The sequence below is a fragment of the Musca domestica genome, unplaced genomic scaffold (genome assembly GCF_030504385.1).
Source record: "Musca domestica strain aabys unplaced genomic scaffold, Musca_domestica.polishedcontigs.V.1.1 167, whole genome shotgun sequence".
Classification (NCBI taxonomy): domain Eukaryota; kingdom Metazoa; phylum Arthropoda; class Insecta; order Diptera; family Muscidae; genus Musca; species Musca domestica.
Window position 1 is genome coordinate 1240214 of NW_026712229.1, and position 17929 is coordinate 1258142.

At 36.2% G+C, this 17929-nt stretch overlaps 1 long non-coding RNA gene across 1 annotated transcript; it reads right to left on the reverse strand.

The window, feature by feature from the left end:
- Positions 1-8261: 8261 nt before the first annotated feature.
- Positions 8262-9452, reverse strand: LOC109614205 (uncharacterized). Its single transcript, XR_002195437.2, has 3 exons — positions 9313-9452; positions 9166-9247; positions 8262-9111 (listed from the first exon to the last, which is right to left on the reverse strand). It is a non-coding gene; the product is annotated as an uncharacterized LOC109614205 (long non-coding RNA).
- Between the last annotated feature and the right edge of the window lie 8477 nt (positions 9453-17929).

The following is a 17929-nucleotide window of genomic DNA, read 5'->3' on the forward strand; positions in this document are numbered from 1 at the left end:
TCGTAGGTGTGCAGCTGCTATCAAAAATAATGGATGCTATCGACTACTAGCCAAAATTTAATTATTTTAAAATAAAAATTGTTATGGTTCTTTCCTGTGAAGGATTTGGGACGAGCTGTTCGGCTGCTCAGTGCAACTCAGGTAGAGTTCCAACCCACTCAGTCCCCTTTGAACCTGAACAAAAAAAAAGGTATCACTTTACTCAAAATCACAAACCCCTTTCTGCACTAGAGACTTGGTGAATCTGTCTCACACTGGCCCTCCCAACCTAGGCTTATAACATCCGTCCAATTTTTATTACAAAGCCCCACAACATTTTTACAAACACATACCAGTTTAGTTTACCTTACGGAATCATCCCCAAAATTGACGACACTTAGTGTTCCATATTTGGCGCTAGAACGCTGATATTTTTATATTTAAGTATACTAAAAATACAACATTAAATTGACAAACCAAAAAATTATTTATGTTACACTGAAAAAAACTCAGAGACCTACAAAGTCCAAAGGTTTGCCCATTTGTTGGCCGTAAATCTAACGAAAAATTTCCTGCCTAAAAGAGCTCACTTAGGCTAGTAATGAGATGGTTCATTCGTACCAAAAATTCCTATTTAAAAACAAATGACTTTGTATATCTCATCTAACATTTTTTTTTTACCTATACTAACGATACAAATACATAACCTACTCTTAAAACTTAAAATTAGATATATTAAAATTCAATCCTTAAACCTAACTTAGATTATCTCCTTCTCTCCTTTTTGATACGTGTGATTTTGTTTTGGTTCTTTAGTTTCAGTATATTTTTTTTATCTGAATATCAGAAGGTACTTTTACTATTAATTTTATTGTCCTTAACTTTTTCCGTCTTCTCTCAGGACCTGTTTCACTTCTTCAATTCTTTACAACTCTGATTTTGAGGTATGTTATTAAATCATTAGCGAGTACTTTAAGGTTTTAAAAATATTATCTTCTTACTACACCATTATACTTATTCATTTTGGGGCCTGTAGTCCTTTTTCGGCTATGGTGGAACTTTTATTCGGATCTTCGGGTATCAACCACCATCCACAAAAATGAAGCCCCTCGGTCAGTCTTAGTGCAAGACTTCTTAGGTAGTCTCTTGGTGCGGTGTGATTTGTTTAAGAGGGTGCTTTATCTCCCAGCCCTGTGTGTCTTATTTCCTGGGTAACGACTCTGTGGTCACTCGCTCACTCAGGCAATCTTCATCTAAAAACACCTTTACATTAAACATCTAATTTCCTTATTCCTATTACCACTTACTTAACAAATCTTTAATATATCCTTTTACTTTTATTTTCAGCACACACATCCAGATATCTTCCAGCGAGGCCAGAAATTTAAACTAAATTTTAATATATCATATATCATATTTTATTTAATAAACAAATTAATTTATTCCACACTCACATTTAAACTTCTATTATTTTTAGCAAAAAAAAATTTTGTACTTCTTTAAGCACTACTAAATTATTGAACACCGCACGATTCTTTGCACAACTGACTCAACCTTCTCCTTGGTTAAGGTTTTTTTTTCTTTTATACCCCATATCTCTTCCCAAGCTAAAACGCCATATTTTTACATACTTGTCTCTTGAGTCATTGCGCCAAAATCACCCTATTTGCACTCTCAACCTAAAATTCTTTGCATAAAATTAAAATGGAGTTTACCCTTTCATATTCGAAAATTCTCATCTTTTTTCATACCCCTTTCCTGCCTTACTGCCATCTATTTTCATTACTACTCTTTATGTTACATTTTTTTGTTCTCTTCCATGCGTTCCCTTAAATGGTCATTGCATTTAGTAAGTTACTTTTTATATTAACCCACTCTCTTGCAGGCACGAATAATCATAGTTGGCAAGTCTAGCAAGCGAGAAGTAACTTTGAACGCTCAAGCCGACTATTTTTATTACAGACTATCAACACAAGAATTTAATTGTTAACTACATTTGAAAAGCTGAGAACATTCACAGCCCTGGGGTGCAGATCCAACTTACCACCCCCAAATAAGGGTTTATGCCCACCAGTGGATTCCTCTATATACCGCTCATCTTTAACAATTTCCCCCTTTTCTGAACTGTGGCCACCCCCTTTTTCCCGCAAACACGGATTACTCCCGTGTCTCAGACGAAGACCACTCTCCCCATCCGGAAGCCCCCATGGAAGTTCATGCAACAAAACTCCGATGCTAGCAAGATTTCTGGAGAGCAGCGGTGTGCAGAACTGAATGAAATCTGTTCGGATTCACGTGGGGAATTCCCACGCCCTGAATATCTCAAGCCGGGCACTGCAGGTACGTTTAATTTATTTCTTCCATCTCACAAATATGGAGTTTACACCCACTACCAGACTGCTATTCCTTGTGCAAATTCCTGTGTAACCAACATTACTCTATAAACCCCAACATATTTGCTGAAAATTATGATACTATATGGGCTATATTTAGTTTTCAGACATGGCGACTCGTCCCTCCCCGATTTCTAAACTTTAATATCTTTGACATGGCATAGACCTAGTGGTCGACCTTGCAAATCCTCAATCTCATACATGTTGCTCCCTATAGGCCTTACTATTCGACATTTTGTAAATTTTTTTGCAAATTTCGCATTAAAACATTTACTAAAATCGCTTTGAACGTAATTCCGTCTAAAAACTTCCTGACCCGGTGTAAATTTTATGACCCTTGCTCTCATATTATATCTTTTCGCGCTCATTTCGTAAGCCTGGTGCAGATTTTGTGCGATTTTATTTCGAATAAGTTCCATTCGCTCGCCATTACTAAAACCACTGATTTCATGATCTGACAGTGATTTTAATTGACGGGCGAGCTTATAATCGGAGCCATGCGTAAACATTTCGAAACCGAATAATGCAAAAAATGGAGTCATTTTCGTTGCGCTATGAATCGACGTACGCAGAGCACATTCTATTTCGCTTAAATATATATCCCATTCTCTGTGGTCAGATTCCATATAGGCCCTTATAGCCGCTAGAATTGAACGATTTGCTCTCTCTGACGCATTCGACTGTGGAGAGTAGGGTGCTGTTTGAATATGGTTGATTTTATATGCGCTTATCATGTCTTTGAAAGCCTTTGAAACAAATTGGGAACCATTGTCGCTGTGTAGCGTTTCGGGTACACCGAACTTATGGAAAATTTCTTGGACTAGGAATGCAATGACACCATTCGCGTTCGCCTCTTTCATAGCCTTCAGAAAAATGAATTTTGAAAAATGATCTAGAACCACGAAAATATAGGCATTCCCATTTTTGCTTCGGGGATATTTTCCCAAAAAATCTACGTATAGTTTTTGGAAAGGCCTTTCCGTTATTACTTCACCCCCCATGGTTGGTTGCATCCTGTAGTTTGCAGATTTTGTCTCTTTACAAATTTGACATTTGGAGATATACTGTTGAACTTGAGATGTCATTCTGGGCCAGTAATACAACCTCTTCACACGATGTAGTGTTTTGGCAGCTCCTCCATGAGCGGAGGTTTTATCATCGTGGGCCTTTTCAATTAATACATGAGTCAATGCCTCCGGAACCCACAATTTCCACTGGGTTTCACCCTGCAAGTCTTCGTTGTCATATCGTGTTCGCTTAAATATTAGACCATTTCTAACTTCTATGTCTGGTAGATTAACCTTATTCTTTTCTACTACATCTCTCAATTCCCTATATTCTTTGGACTCAAATTCCGCTGTTTCAAAATCAAATCTATCTTCAGTATCTATTATTTCCTCGATTACCGCTGTTCGAGAAAGCATATCCGCTACAATATTATCTTTTCCCTTGCGGTGCTCAATATCAAAGTTGTACGCTTGTAATTGAAGGGACCATCGCGCAAGCCGTCCATTCAAATCTTTGAGGCTCATTAACCACTTCAGACTAGCATGGTCAGTTATCACGGTAAATTTCATAAGCTCTACATATGGTCTAAAACGTCTGATCGCCATCACGGCTGCCAGGCATTCCTTTTCCGTCACCGTGTAATTCCTCTGACATGTATTAAGCTTCTGAGAGTAGTAAGCTATTGGATTTTCTTCTCCATCATCGCTCTTCTGAAACAAAACCGCCCCTATTCCCACGTCTGAAGCATCACATTGTATGAAAAATGTCTTCGTAAAATCTGGATGTTTCAATACTGGGGCCGTGGTCAGATCGTGCTTTAGGTCTTCGAAAGATTCGATGGCTGCAGGGGTCATTTTGAATTTTACAGACTTTTTTAGGGTATCGGTCAACGCTGCTGATTTACTTGCAAAGTTTTTTATGAATTTACGGTACCATCCTGCCGTTCCCAAGAAACTCCTAACCTCTCTTATGGATTTTGGAATCTTAATCCTATGAATTGCTGCTATCTTGTCAGGGTCGGTTTTTAGCACTCCTCCGCCGATTATAAATCCTAAATATTTTAGTTCCTTACATCAAAACATACTTTTTTTTAAACCTATTGTCAAATTTGCTTCATCCAAACAACCAGCTACCTTTTCTAACGTGGCCAAATGTGATTCGAAGTCTGCATTTATTATGAGCAAATCATCTAGGTACACAAACACATTTGCCTTGAGACGGGCTGGAATCACTTTGTCCATCAATCGACATAGACGCTGGGCCGCGTTACACAACCCAAATGGCATCACCCGAAATTGGTAAAGCGGCCTACCTGGCGTCGTAAAGGCCGTATACGGACGTGATTCCTCGTCCAGTTCGATCTGCCAAAATGCATGTTTCAAATCTACACTACTAATGTACTGCGTTTGGTCGATTCGGCTTAAAATTCCCTCAATATTTTGAAGGGGATACGCATCTTTTACGGTCAGAGCATTTAATTTCCGTGCGTCCAAGCAGAGTCGGTTTTTTCCGGGTTTCCGTACAATCGTAGTCCTGTTACTCCAAGCACTCTCGCTCTCCTCTATTACCTTTAACTCTAACATTTTATCTATTTCTGCATAAACCAACTCCTGTACCGCCGGGGATATCGGATAATGCTTATCCTTTACTGGCACGGCTCCTTCGACCAATTTTATTATATGCTTCTCCACATGGGTCCTACCAAGGCCCTTGCTTTCGAAAGACGGAAATTTTTTGACAACAGTTTGTAGTTTTTGCTCTTGTTCTCTTGACAACTCATGCATGTTTCTTTTATGTTCATTTTCTAAATTTTCGAATTGGCTGGGAACATTTTCCTCATTCAATTCATTCGCTTCTAGCACCTCCGGGGCTAATCCAAAAGTCGTCCAAAAATTTATTCCGAGGTACACAGCTTGGTCCAAATCTGGACATAAATAAAAAAGTACCTTTTGAACTTTATTTTTATATTGGACATCCATTTCTATATTCCCTATTATTCGAAATTTTTGTCCCGATGCTGTTCGAACATTCGAAAATATTTTATTGATTTCCAACCCGAGATTGTCTATCATCTCCCGACATCCTTTTCCTAGGATACTTATAGTAGCTCCGGAATCTAATAAACCCCTGAATCTAACGTCACCTATTTTGAAATCGGCGTAGGGTCTTGGATCGTCTCCATTACTTCTCCCAAATTTCCCTATTGCCTCTGCTACATTTCTACAGACTCGTTTCCTTTCCTTGTGTTGTTTCCTGAGCTTTAAAATCTTTCTTGATGGGGATTTACGTGCCGGTACCTGTTTGAAGTTCTGTGCTACTAAATTATCTTCTAAGTTTACTTCGTTACTCCTTTCAATTTCTCCGAATATTCTAGATTTTATTATCTCATAATTTTGTTTTCTAATTTCTGGAGGAAGATAATGGCGCAACTTTTTGTAATCCCTCATTGGTTGTGATACTACTGTTGGATCTGATTGGCAGTAGCTTCTCCCGAACGCTGGTTCCCTGCCTTGACCACGTTCCTCTTCCCGTTTCCCGACTTACATTTCTGACAATATGGGGTAATAGTGTCAGCTTTACCACAACGGTAACAAAATATGTGTCTTTCCGTCGATATGCAGTCCTTGAAAACATGGCCTGTCTTCTGACAGTTCCAACATGTTACCATTACTCCCATCGCAGCAATTTCTTGCTCGTTTTGATCATCATTCATTCTATGAATTTCTATACTGGCCTCATTAACTTGCCTTACCAATCTCGCTGAGTGTGGAGGTACATATCTATTATCTTTCCTTAGGAAATTCCTTTCCGCTTCAGCGCAGGCAATCCTCAATTGTTCTATGGACGAAACGAACATGGGAAAAACTATTCTGCCTAAACTTTCCTTCAAATTACTCTTAGCTATTCTCACCAGTTCAAATTCACTTATAGGATGTTCTATTTTTGAGCACAATAAGTTGAAAGAATGAAAAAAACCATCTACTGACTCCCCAGGTTGTTGTTTTCTATCCAACAGGTTTCTGGTGGCCTCTAAATATGATTTCGGTGTTCTATATCGACTAAACAAGGCTTGCTTCAATTGTTCCCAAGTTCCTATCTTCCCACTCTTTAACTGCAACCAGTACCATTCTTGTGCTTCACCAGAAACTAACAAGTGAAAATCGCGTAATACTTCTGCCCATGACAACTGGTTGCTCCACTGGAGGTGCTCAATTCGAAAAACGAAATCTTCCACAGATAATTTATTTTGATTTCCGTCAAAGTTTACACCAAATTTCTCCACTCTGCATCTTCTATTTTCGATTATTGGCCAATTTCCCAATGGTTGTACTGGCTGCGGTGTATTGCGAGTTCTGGTGTTGCCCGTATCTACACTAGGTTGTGATCCAGACTGAACATTCCTATCCGGTCTATGATTATATTCACTATCCGGCCTACAACCACTCGATTGCCTCTCCGCGGCTAAATTTCTCACGCTATCATTTATTTGTGAAATCATTTCATACACTCGTGTCATTTCTTTGGCCACTGTCTCCTTAACCATCGTATTTAGGCTTTGTTGTACTCCTTCGACACTTTGTGTCACCATATTACGCACAGAGGGATCTAATTCCTCATGGATATTTGTATTCGGTTCTACTTGTGGCCTAACATTTTGTGGATTTTGGCTTCCATTCCTATTCGAGGCATTTATAGTGCCTGACATATCCCATATTCTCGAATCCTCCATTTGTTGCGTAGCCATTCTTAAGCCCGTCCTGTCTTTTCGATATTTTCGATCTACTGGATGTGGTGCTTTAAAATGATCAAAAGAACTGGGTCGAGTTCTCTTCTGCCTTGTACTTCTCCTGACTTCACTCATTCATATAATTTCTTATCTATAATTTTGAATCAAATTTTTTTTTGTTATTCCACAACTATAATTCTATTTTTTTGTTACTTTCAGTACTTAGCTATGGGGATTCATCCTTCACGGTAAACTGGTTTGTGTGTTATGTTATTTCATAATCGTGTAAGTTACATATTTCTTACAGTGTTCCCTTACGGGATTTGTGCAGACATGGATCTTGCCATCATATTACATTCTAAATCTGGTAATTCGTTTCCACCCGTGGCATTTCTTCATACTATCGTTGTCAAGAAAAGATCTCACGATTTTTTTCTTTCCAGATATTCAAAACACTGTCCCGGGACTTAAGTCCTGAGAGGATATTGTAATACCTGCATTTTGGAAACTGTTATACTATTTGGGTATGACATTCCTTAATAGGCATCATACAATACTAAACGCTGTCACACTTGAACTAACGGATATTGCACTTATCCTATGGTAAATGGTGAGATATAGTCTTCAGTTCAGCAATTTCCTCTACTCATTAGGCACATTATCAAAATACTTATTTCAAAATTTTGGTTGCATTCTCTTCCGGTCCTCGCTAAAATCGGACTATTCCCAAAAGTTTATTGTAATTATCTTTTGTTTTCTTATTGCGTGGCTTGCTGTCATTCCACGCCCGAATTAGGCCTGCATCCTTAATTTAGGATACTCGATCCTGTATCATTTGCTTGGGCGCCATCTGTTATGGTTCTTTCCTGTGAAGGATTTGGGACGAGCTGTTCGGCTGCTCAGTGCAACTCAGGTAGAGTTCCAACCCACTCAGTCCCCTTTGAACCTGAACAAAAAAGAAGGTATCACTTTACTCAAAATCACAAACCCCTTTCTGCACTAGAGACTTGGTGAATCTGTCTCACACTGGCCCTCCCAACCTAGGCTTATAACATCCGTCCAATTTTTATTACAAAGCCCCACAACATTTTTACAAACACATACCAGTTTAGTTTACCTTACGGAATCATCCCCAAAATTGACGACACTTAGTGTTCCATATTTGGCGCTAGAACGCTGATATTTTTATATTTAAGTATACTAAAAATACAACATTAAATTGACAAACCAAAAAATTATTTATGTTACACTGAAAAAAACTCAGAGACCTACAAAGTCCAAAGGTTTGCCCATTTGTTGGCCGTAAATCTAACGAAAAATTTCCTGCCTAAAAGAGCTCACTTAGGCTAGTAATGAGATGGTTCATTCGTACCAAAAATTCCTATTTAAAAACAAATGACTTTGTATATCTCATCTAACATTTTTTTTTTACCTATACTAACGATACAAATACATAACCTACTCTTAAAACTTAAAATTAGATATATTAAAATTCAATCCTTAAACCTAACTTAGATTATCTCCTTCTCTCCTTTTTGATACGTGTGATTTTGTTTTGGTTCTTTAGTTTCAGTATATTTTTTTTATCTGAATATCAGAAGGTACTTTTACTATTAATTTTATTGTCCTTAACTTTTTCCGTCTTCTCTCAGGACCTGTTTCACTTCTTCAATTCTTTACAACTCTGATTTTGAGGTATGTTATTAAATCATTAGCGAGTACTTTAAGGTTTTAAAAATATTATCTTCTTACTACACCATTATACTTATTCATTTTGGGGCCTGTAGTCCTTTTTCGGCTATGGTGGAACTTTTATTCGGATCTTCGGGTATCAACCACCATCCACAAAAATGAAGCCCCTCGGTCAGTCTTAGTGCAAGACTTCTTAGGTAGTCTCTTGGTGCGGTGTGATTTGTTTAAGAGTGTGCTTTATCTCCCAGCCCTGTGTGTCTTATTTCCTGGGTAACGACTCTGTGGTCACTCGCTCACTCAGGCAATCTTCATCTAAAAACACCTTTACATTAAACATCTAATTTCCTTATTCCTATTACCACTTACTTAACAAATCTTTAATATATCCTTTTACTTTTATTTTCAGCACACACATCCAGATATCTTCCAGCGAGGCCAGAAATTTAAACTAAATTTTAATATATCATATATCATATTTTATTTAATAAACAAATTAATTTATTCCACACTCACATTTAAACTTCTATTATTTTTAGCAAAAAAAATTTTGTACTTCTTTAAGCACTACTAAATTATTGAACACCGCACGATTCTTTGCACAACTGACTCAACCTTCTCCTTGGTTAAGGTTTTTTTTTTCTTTTATACCCCATATCTCTTCCCAAGCTAAAACGCCATATTTTTACATACTTGTCTCTTGAGTCATTGCGCCAAAATCACCCTATTTGCACTCTCAACCTAAAATTCTTTGCATAAAATTAAAATGGAGTTTACCCTTTCATATTCGAAAATTCTCATCTTTTTTCATACCCCTTTCCTGCCTTACTGCCATCTATTTTCATTACTACTCTTTATGTTACATTTTTTTGTTCTCTTCCATGCGTTCCCTTAAATGGTCATTGCATTTAGTAAGTTACTTTTTATATTAACCCACTCTCTTGCAGGCACGAATAATCATAGTTGGCAAGTCTAGCAAGCGAGAAGTAACTTTGAACGCTCAAGCCGACTATTTTTATTACAGACTATCAACACAAGAATTTAATTGTTAACTACATTTGAAAAGCTGAGAACATTCACAGCCCTGGGGTGCAGATCCAACTTACCACCCCCAAATAAGGGTTTATGCCCACCAGTGGATTCCTCTATATACCGCTCATCTTTAACAATTTCCCCCTTTTCTGAACTGTGGCCACCCCCTTTTTCCCGCAAACACGGATTACTCCCGTGTCTCAGACGAAGACCACTCTCCCCATCCGGAAGCCCCCATGGAAGTTCATGCAACAAAATAAAATAATTGGGTCATTTTAGTTTTCCATATATTATTTTTCGTTCAAAATTATTTTTGTATTTTTATTTTTAGTTTCTTAAATGTGAATTAAAGACCTCATTTAAAACTGGAAAATAATTACGATTTGTTAATTTTTGTAAAAGTTTCATGACATTTATTGTCTTTGCAATTTTAGTTGCTTTAGTTTTGGTCACCAGTGTATTTCATATCACTCATACGTAGAATTTTCATAAAAAACGGTAGGAGTCCACGGAACTAGATAAGGAACTAGTTCGTTCGATCGAACTAGATTGGAACAACTCTACTAGACAGTACCGTACCCGCTACTTCGAAAAGTCCACCTTAAAATTTTTGATTTGTTTCGTTAGGTTTTTTAGTACTCAAATTTGTTCAGTTTGAGAAAACATTTATTATCAACACTTCATACATTTTACTAAGTTTTTAGACTTTTAAGATTTAATATATTATTTAAGGTTTTTCCTTTTCGGGAAGAATAATAGGAAAATGTTTATCTCTTACACCAAAAAGTCTTCAAAATCTTTCATTTGAAGTTTACCGCGGAGAATGTTAGTCAAACCACTGCACAATGTATTCACGTCTAATTTTCTTCCTATGTAAACCATCCATATCAAATATCAGAACTCCACCTCTATCCTAAGACCCAATTCCAAATTAATTACAAAACATTTTGTGAAGTTATACGTCGGATGTCCATCCATTCCATCTCAATCCCAACACAAAACGACACACTTTGTGGCATTTTGCACTTGTACGCATTTCCAAAGCCAGCTCCTTGTATAAACTAAAGACACCAACAGTGACCTTAATATCAAATTACAGCATTTCAGCTTTATCCCTTCACTCAATGCACCTTTCGTACGCTCATGGTATCGATTTCCAAAACCACTCCATATCTCAATTCCAGATAATAACAGAGACTTCGAATTCATCAAATCAAATTTCGGTATTCCAGCCATATCTCTTCAATCAATACCAAATTTAGTATCATTTAGTATAATTACAGGGTAAGATGAAAAAACAGCAACCAACTTCAGACTGTTGTCATTTCAAAGCCACTCGCTTGACAGCTGTTAAAATTATTCCAGTGACAGCTCATTATATTGTTTACAAGCGTACAAAAGCATTTTGGTGAGAATTTTCCAGAAAAAAATTATTCGTGATGGAATTCAAGTGTGATAGTGGCTGGAAAACCACAAGGGCCTCACATCGTTAGAGCACTCCAGCATTTAAATGTGAATAAATCTTTTATGTCTCGTACCATCGCTCGTTACTGTGATACTGGTAGCGTAGCCCGACGTCAAGGAAGCGGAAGTGGACGGAAGAAAATGGAAAATGGATAGGGAGCTGAACATATCGCAATATTCCATTCGGCAAATATTGAAAAATGAACTCGGGGTAAAGTCATTGAAATTCCAGAAAGTGCAAGAACATACACCGCAGCGGAAAAAAATTGACTCAAAAGAGCTAAAGAGTTGCTTCTCTTGGCCGAAAGAGGTGAACTGTCGAATTTGGTTTTCCTTGATGAGAAAACATTCGCTGTCCAGCAGTTTGTAAACAAACAAAACGATCTTGTTTACTTGGCAGAAAGGTCAGCTGAAAATGTGCACCTTCGGGCACCAGAACTCAAGTGCCGGCCATGGTGATGGTGTGGGCGCTCTCCGTTCGTATTAATCGATCGTGGTATCAGAATAAATGCCGAATATTATCGCGAAAGTATTCTGGAGGGTGTACTAAAGCCTTGGGCACACAAACATTTTGGCCGTAGACCTTGGACATTCCAACAGGACTCAGCACACGCCACCCAAGAATGGTTGCAAAATGAGGTTCCTCGCTTCATTTCCAGCCTACAATGGCCACCAAAATCTTCGGATACCAATCCGTTGGACTATTGTGTCTGGAATATTTTGAAGAAAAAAAATACCAAAGTGTCGATCACCTCAAGCAAACGCTTCGCCGGGAATTGACCTAAAATACCGCAGAGCAACATGACATGTGACGGTTTCATTGGTCGTTTGAAGGCCATAATTCGTGCCAAAGGTGGCAAATTTTAAACTTATTCTAAGTTTAGATTTGTTCAAAATGTGATGCTATTTCCGACATTTTTTGCTTTCATTCAATAAAATTAAAAAAAAATGTAAAAATTATGGCGTTTGACTTTGTTGAGGTTTTTTTATCTTATCCTGTATATTGATTTCCAATAAGCTAAAAAATAATGAGTCAAGTTATTCAGGGCTGTCACAGAAACCATGTCGGTTTAGATTATTGTCGTTTTTGTAAACCAATGTCGGTTTCATTTGGTGTCATGAAACCAAGTTGGTTTTGTCAATTTCGAATGTATATAAAACCAATGTTCGAAACAGCTGATGTTGCTTACACGTGTTGTTTGTTTATTTGAAATTGAAATATCAGTAAAAGTAAAGTAAATAAAAAAGGAATAAGTCGTAAGTAAGTAAGGAATAAGTAAGATGGCATCAGCAGTGGTAGTTTTTGTGTTGTTGGTCGAAGAACGCTCAGAAAAGGTGACGAGAAAAGCTCTTAGAGATTTCAGCAACCCACTGGAGTTGCCGGAGATAACGTAAGTAAATTTTTTTATTGTGAACTTACTCATAAAGCTGCATTGCAGATTTATGGTTTATGGTCCTTTAAAAATTCTTAAAAAAATCCTTAAAAAGTCCACGTTTATGGTCCTTAAAATATCTTTTAAAAAATCCTTAAAAAGTCCACGTTTATGGTCCTTAAAATATCTTTTAAAAAATCTTTAAAAAATCCACGTCTATGGTCCTTAAAATATATTTTAAAAAATCTTTAAAAAATCCACGTTTATAGTCCTTCACAAAATCTTTAAAAAATCCACGTTTATAGTCCTTTAAAAAATCTTTAAAAATTCTTTAAAAAATCCACTTCTATAGTCCTTTAAAAATTCTTAAAAAATCCACGTCTATAGTCCTTTAAAAATTCTTTAAAAAGATCCACGTTTATATTCCTTTAAAAATTCTTTAAAAAAATCCACGTTTATATTTCTTTAAAATTTCTTTGAAAAAATTCACGTTTATATTCCTTTAAAAATTCTTTAAAAAAACCACGTTTATAGTCCTTTAAAAATTCTTTAAAAAAATCCACGTTTACCAAAAAATTCTTTAAAAAATCCACGTTTATGGTCCTTTAAATATCCTTTAAAAATTCTTTAAAAAATCCAAGTTTCTAGTCCTTTAAAAATTATTTAAAAAATCCACATTTTTAGTCCTTTGAATATCCTTTAAAATTGTTTAAAAAATCCAAAGCAAATGAAAAGTGACAGCTCTAAGCAACTTGGTTTATTTCCAAAAACAAAACCAATAACATTGGCTTCTATGACAACCAAAACCGATAAAATTCTAATTCGAAAATAAAACCGATAACATTGATTTTCATGACACCAAATCATTTTTTCTTGTCGTATTTAAAACCAATAGTGACAAAATTGGTTTCTATGACAGCCCCGATTGGGAACAGCGGTACAGAGTTAGCACGATAAACTAAAAAATCTGAGGCTGTTGGTCCAAATCTTCGAAACTAAAAATAAGAAAATTCGACATTAAAAAAAGTGAATTCGAAAAGTGCTAACAATTAACACCACGTAATAAAATACGTCCCAAACTTTCACCTCGACAGTTAAAGGTTTCTTCCAACTTGTTTGAAATAAAACTCCACATAATTTTTTTTTTTGGTATACATTGTTATTTTTCTTTATTACTTTTAATTTGATTTGTAATATACTATTATACACCTAAATTTCAAAAAACAAACAAAAAATATTCTCTTTGCATTTTATTGCTCATTTTTAATTGGTTTGTTTTCATTACGGTTACAATTGAAAGAACAGTTATTTATTTTTTCTGTTTAATATTTGTTAGTAAATTAATTAAAGTTAATACATAATACACTTTATACAATTGCATATCTACAAAACCTTGTTGTTTTTTTTAGGAAAGACACACACGTAGTACCCAATGATAGATTTCATTCTTTGTCGAAGACATTTTTTTTTTGCAATTAAAATCGAGATAAAAACACAAAACTTATTTCGATTTTGTTTGTAATGAGCACTAAAATGGATTGTTTTTTTTTTGTTATTTTGGAATTGTAATTTCTTGAGATCTAGAATCTAAAATCTAGATCTAGAATAAATTGTAGTTTTCTCTTTTTGTTAATTTAACGTCACACAGGAGACCGAAATCATTATTGTTTTCATTTATCTAATTTAATTTAATTTAAATTTATTAATTTGCATTTAAAGCATTTCACTCGAAAAGAACATTTTTTTGTTTTGTTTTAGTGATGAATATGATGAGTTTGGAATTATACCATGCAACATTATTTTGGTGATTCTTTCCATGAAACAATGAGAACCAGTAATGAAAGGTCAAAAGTAGAGCTCCCGTAACAAAAAAGTTTATATTGGGAATTCATGTGAAGTAGAAGACTTCGATAAGGATAATATTAACAAGTAAAAAAGCTGTAAGTTCGGCCGGGCCGAACTTTTAATACCCTCCACCATTTGGTACAAATTTAGCAATTTCCAAAGAATAAAACCCGTTAAAAATTCTGTTAAATTCTTAAAAATACCGAATGCTTATACGACGACGTGGGCCTGCATAGGCAACTTTTGTCATAAATTATTACAATATTTAAATGCGAAACTTGAAGAAAAATCTGTTTATAATGTAGCTAAAATCATCAAAATACCGAATATGTGGGGTACCGTTATATGGGGGCTATACGAAGACGTGGACCTGCACAGACAATTTTCTGGCATGGGCTGAAGTATCCATTACGAACTTCACATGCGAAATTTGAAACAATCCCTGTAAATAATGTCGCTAAAATCATCAAAATACCGAACATCGGGGGGTACCGTTATATGGGGGCTATATGAAGACTTGGACCTACATTGCTCATTTTTTGACTTTGGATGTAGTATCCATTACGAACTTCAAATACCAAATTTGAAACGATTCCGGTAAACAATGTCGCTAAAATCATCAAAATACCGAACATCGGGGGGTACCGTTATATGGGGGCTATATGAAGATGTGAACCTATATAGCTCATTTTTTGATTTAGGATGTAGTATCCATTACGAACTTCAAATACCTAATTTGAAACGATTCCGGTAAACAATGTCGCTAAAATCATCAAAATACCGAACATCGGGGGGTACCGTTATATGGGGGCTACACGAAGACGTGGACCTGCACAGATAATTTTCTGTCTTAGGCTGTAGTATCCGTTACGAACTTCAAATGCCAAATTTGAAATAATTTCGGTGAATAATGTCGCTAAAATCATCAAAATACCGAATATCGGGAGGTACCGTTATATGGGGGCTATACCCAAACGTGGACCTACATGGCCCATTTACGAACTTAACCTGCCTACTGGGAAAATATACATGTGTGCAAAATTTTAGCCTTCTATCTCAATTTGTTCGAAAGATAGCGTGATTACAACAGACAGACAGACGAATATATATACTTTGTTGGGTCTGACATGAGTATTTCGAGGAGTTACAAACGGAATGACAAAATTAATATACCCTCCATAGTATGGTGGAGGGTATAAAAAAAATATTTTTTGGAATTTTATTTTACCGAATGGTAAAATTCGTTTGAATATGAAAAAAATCTATTCAATTTGGGTGAGCAATAAGCGTACAATCGGATGATGATGTATATCGAAGCTATATAACAACCTGAATCGATCTGGATAAAATGTGGCAGAGGTATTTTCGAGCAGTAACTGATGCTCTGTAGCGAACATCACTGTTGTGGAGTACATTTTACGCATGTGAGTGGCTTTAACACCAAATCGAATGAAACATATATATGGGAGCTATGGATATGTCTGAACCGATTTTCGCCCAAAATTTGAAGCACTTGTTTTTAGGCTGAAGTGCCAAAATTCAGTCCATTTGGGCTTATATTAGCCATTTGGTGCACAATAAACTTGAAATCGGATAAAGATATATATGGGAGCTATATCCAAATCTAAATCGATATTGACACACTTGTTTATGTGTCTGATATCTTGTACCAAATATCATTCATGTACCAAATATATATATTGGAGCTAAAGCTATATCTGACCGATTTTCACCAAATTTGATGTTCTTGCTTCAAGACTGAATTCGGTCGGATATGCCAAAAATTCAGTTCTTTTGGACTGATATTGGTCATTTGCGGTACTTTTGGGGTACATATGGGAGCTATATCTAAATTTGAATTGATTCTCACCAATTTCAATAGGGTTCGCCCTTGGACCAAGCAATCTCAATTGGATAATAAATGCGACCTGCATTTTTTAACAAGAATACATGGACAGACGGACGGACGGACAGATTCTCAAAAGTAACTATGGGTCTATCTCGCTTCCAAACAAATGCACAAATGCATAATACCCTTACCACTATATGATGTAGAGTATAATAAACAAGTAAAAGGCAGTAAGTTCGGCCGGGCCGAATTTGCATACCCTCCACCATTTGGAACGAATAAAGACATTTAAAAAAATAATAAAATAAAATCCATTAAAAGTTCTCTTAGAATCTTTAAAATACCTAATATCGGAAGGTGCAGATATATGGGCGGATGTACGATATTGTGGACCAATATAGACAAATCTATGTCTAGGGGTAAAGTACTCACAAAGAACTTCTTGTTAGAATTTCAGACAATTCCGTTGAAAAATGTGGCTAAAATCATAAAAAACCGAATATCGGGGGGTACCGTTATATGGGGGCTATAGGATATCGTGGACCTACATAGATAATTATCTTCCAAGGAATAAAGTACTCACAAGGAACTCCTTGTGTGAATTTTCAGACCATTCCATTGGAAAATATGGCTAAAATCATCAAAATTCCGAATATCGGGGGGTACCGTTATATGGGGATATAAGATACTGTGGACCTATATAGACAATTCTCTTTCAAGAGATAAAGTGCTCACAAAGAACTCCTCGTGTGGATTTTCAGACTATTCCATTGGAAAATGTAGCTAAAATTATCAAAATACCGAATATCGGGGTGTACCGATATACGATATAGTGGACCTATATAGACAATTCTCTTTCAGGGAGTAAAGTGCTGGCAAAGAACTGCTTGTGTGTATTTTCATACAATTCCATTGAAAAATGTGGCTAAAATCATCAAAATATCTTATATCGGGGGTACCGTTATATGGGGGCCGAGGCATTTGTGTCTTTTCAATTCGGGCTTATATGATATTATATTCGGTGCACAATTAACTTGAAATCGGATAAAGATGTATATCAAATCTGAACAGAACTCGATAAAATTTGACAAAGGTATTTCTGAGCTGTATTTGATACATTTTCCCAAATATCGTAGTAACAGAGGGCATATTACGGCCGCGGAGGCGTACGGGAGCTATATCTGAACTGATTTCGACCATATTTGACATCCTTATTTACAGCCTTCATTTGATCGTATGCGAAAAATTCCATACTACTTGGGCTGATATTTCAACAATAAAAGGCAAATCTGAGATATACAGGGTGAGATGAAAAAACTGCAACCAACTTCAGACTGCTGTCATTTCTAAGCCACTCGTCCGACAGCTGTTAAAATTATTATTATATTTCTGAGCTGTATTTGATACATTTTCCCAAATATCGTAGTAACAGAGGGCATATTACGGCCGCGGAGGCGTACGGGAGCTATATCTGAACTGATTTCGACCATATTTGACATCCTTATTTACAGCCTTCATTTGATCGTATGCGAAAAATTCCATACTACTTGGGCTGATATTTCAACAATAA